Below are 3811 nucleotides of genomic sequence, written 5' to 3' on the forward strand. Positions count from 1 at the left end.
CAAAAAAAAAATGACGTGTAAGTGGTTAGTATTACTTTGCATTGTTTTGGCTACATTACGGAAGACACAATTCAAACCGCTGCCAAAGAAAGTTTGAAAATGGCGGAAACTTGAAAATCCACCAATCAAGAACAAGGGATGAGTCTAGTTGCTTAGAGAACGGCTCTCTGACAATAGTGAATGGGAGGGGCATGAATTAATTAGAACAACAATAGAACGATGGATGAAGCTACCACTTTCACTGGAAAGGATTAGATTTAGAGGCTTCTGGTTATTTATTTTATTGTTCTTCTTAAACTGCAGTACAATGCAATAGTTACCAGGGTTTCAGTTCAGTTGTAATACTACGTAACAATGTATCTACTACTTTAGTTATTCTTGTAGTATTGTATTGTATTCTTTTTTATTCACATAGCGGCAACCAACGGTAAACATATTTAACAATCTAATGTTGGCAGGGATGGAGTTACATCTGTCCCTGCCAGGAGTTACAGATGTGGCCATTCATAGGTAATTTCAAATTGGAGAATGGCCACATGTATAAAAGGAGCCAGGAAGCCTGTTTGTTTGTTTGGTTGCTTACTTGCTTGCATGCATACATGCCTGCTTGCGTGGCTGCCAGATGGTTTTGTTTGAAACTGTGTTTTGCCTATTATGCTGTGTTTATTTGTTCCTGTGTTTTGTTTACTAAAGTGGGCAACAGCCTTTTAAAACGGCAGCTTTATGTCTCTGGGTTGATTTCCTGCCAGTGGCCAGTCTGGGCTGTGACACTACCTTGTCACATTGGTTTTATTGAGACTCAGCTGTTTATTCAAATGCTTTCTTTCAGTTTAAAACCCTGTAGTTTTGTACAGTATATGGGGAAGCCCCACATACAAGAGGGTAGACATACAGAATGTATGGGTTTAGATTATATGAAGAAATACCCATGCAACTAAAACACTGGCAGCACATAACAACAAACAAGTAGTTCTACAAATTACAATAACAAGGTGTTTGAAAAAAGTTTGAATGAGAAAGTAAGATTGGCACTAACAAAAACATAATTCAAGGCAATTTCACTTTTATTACCTTATGAACAACACGTACAGTAGTATTTCAGAATCTGAATGTCTGAATCTTGTGCAGGTTAAAAACATTACATGTAAAAAATGGCTACTAAAAACACCAAAACAAAACTGTAGCTGCAAAGTTTTTCACAACTGTCTAAAGTTTCTTGTAAACATTAATTCATCGAACAAAAAAAGACTTCAAAGTCCCCTATAATATACTTACTTTCAAATAAAAATTACTTGTACTCCAGTTGACATGAATTGAATTTTTCATTTTATAAACAAAGTACACGTTTAGAGAAAAATATTTGAAAACTATATGAATTTCATTAGGGTTAAAAAGCTATTTTCAATTAAAAGAAGTTAAAGCATTGTGAATAGGGCCCATTATTTTTTCTGTTAAAATGGTTCTGCAAACAAGGTTTTTGGACAATAATTAAATGTGGGATCAAGTTAGCATACAACGAACTGGCATGCTTTGCTGAAAAGATTCTGAGGTGTAAAAATATAGCAGACGTCTCCGTTCACTAACAAAGTTTATAAAAATAATACAAAGACGAGCAGAACACAATTTTAAATTCCATAGAGTTTTAATATTTGTGCAGCAATAAAGAGATTGACATATTAAAATGAGAGCTAGGGTAGATCCACAGTCCATTGAGGCACATTTCCACATTTAAAGGCACCTTGTCCTGGTGCAGCTACTGTGGGTGAGGTCTCTATGACAGCAGACATGGTTAGAGGCTCCCAGTTCCTGCTGGTGCTGCCAGGTTTTTCTTCACTGGATATGGCACAAGGTTGTTTCTCTTGACCTGAAGAAGAAGCCATAACATTATATATTTACAATTGCATTCTTCTTTAGAACTATGATATGGAATCTTGCAATGCAGTCATTTTACTCAATACTGCAACCAGCAACAACAATAAGGATGGCTGCTGTTCAAGTATTATCCATAAGGGAGGGCACCCCTTAGAAATCTTTCCATTGCACCTGTACAGCTTGTATTTCTAGTTAAAGCACACTCTGACATTTTCAAATGGCTAATAATAATAATAATAATAATAATAATAATAATAATAATAATAATAATAATAATAATCCCAGCACCTTTACGGGTGTCCTTTGAAGAGGTACTGTGTCCATGCTTCTTGGTATCCAATAGCTTTGATGGTAGACTGATTCTTTTCACTGCATAGTGATCTGAAAACCATCTATCACTACAAGCATGTAATCGTTCCCCTGATAGAAACCTACAATGGAAGTGTGTTAAAATGAATTGAATTCCTTCACTGTACTTTTTTTTTTTTAACACGGTACAACCACAATTTTGCAACAGAAACACAGAAGGTAAACTTGCAGTCTGAATACAATCAGCTGGTACAAAGGCAAAGGGACCTTTTAACACATTAACATTTCATCTTTATCCTCTTTTATAGTTAACTTCTGCCCTTAAATACCTGCTACCTGTTTGTCTGTTTACTATCTGCTTTGCTCAATCCCTGCTCCTTCAGACTGACAGAGTTTCTCGCTATGCTGGATAACTGTATTTTGCAGTGGTTAAGGGGTGGTAACCCATGAGGTTTGTGAAAAGGCTCAGCCTGTGAAGACCAACATTATCATTGTTACTTGCTAAACTCTTTCATGCTAAATTGTTTCAAAGAGTAATTACTTTCTAGCAGCTGCTTAATGCATGAAGTTCGTTTAATCAATAATTACAGAATATGAGACTTCCTCACTTGCATGCATACAGTGTACCGTATACTAAGTCATGAACATGAGAAACATAAATGACTATTCACACTTCACTGCAATATTCTGCAAAATGTTAAACAATTGTGAAAAACACCACTGCAACTATTAACACAAAAGATTATAATTATATAACTAAAGAGAATGGTAGAAATTAATGAAGACAAAAAGATTTGCAGTTTAGCTCTCAGCACTAGACCCATTCTTAAAGAATCGAATGCATATAATACCCTTCCATTTCAGAATGAGTTTAAACAACTTAACATCCCCTCAATAAGAAAACGAAAATCTGAATTTATCACTCTTTCAGAACAGTGGGTTTTGTTCCAAAAGTGAAGTTAATGTACAGTACCTTGTTCAAGAAACCTGGGGTAAGATATTTAATTGGACCGCTCTTTCCTTCCAAGTCATTAAGGCCCAGAAGTGGGTTATTGGCAATAATCAGTGAAGTTTTATCTTGGTTTGATTCTGATGCTCTTTGCATTAATGCTAGACGTCTTTGGTAGCGGACCATCCGCCCTTGAAACCTCTGATACTTAGTGGTGGGTAGATTCTCAAATCTGTACATCTAATGCAAAGGAAACATTCCAACTCAATCAAATCTTGAATGAAAAATCTATATGGTAGGCTTGTAAGAATGATAAAAAAATCACCATGTTATCTCAACAAAAATAATAGTAATAACAAAAAAAAAACATTCCATATATATATATATAATGTTTCAGTTTCGGCATATGATAAAGTAAGCTTTTTGGATTTGCAACAAGGTTTGAATGAATGACATTGCTTTAGTGTTTTACTGTAGACCTCTTTTACAATGTGAAGAAAGAGAACAATATACCAAGTGTACAAGGCCGTCACTAGCTATGAGGAGACCGAGATTATGTCCTCGGTTGTTTTTTTGCATCATCAGTGCTGATGCTCATGTAAAAATTCTGGTAAGTACAAAAGACTCCTTAATTTTCTCTGTTGGTTTGCCATGTTACATAGATTTGGAGGTTGAATAGTT

This window comes from Polyodon spathula, chromosome 8, assembly GCF_017654505.1.
Source record: "Polyodon spathula isolate WHYD16114869_AA chromosome 8, ASM1765450v1, whole genome shotgun sequence".
NCBI classification, from domain to species: domain Eukaryota; kingdom Metazoa; phylum Chordata; class Actinopteri; order Acipenseriformes; family Polyodontidae; genus Polyodon; species Polyodon spathula.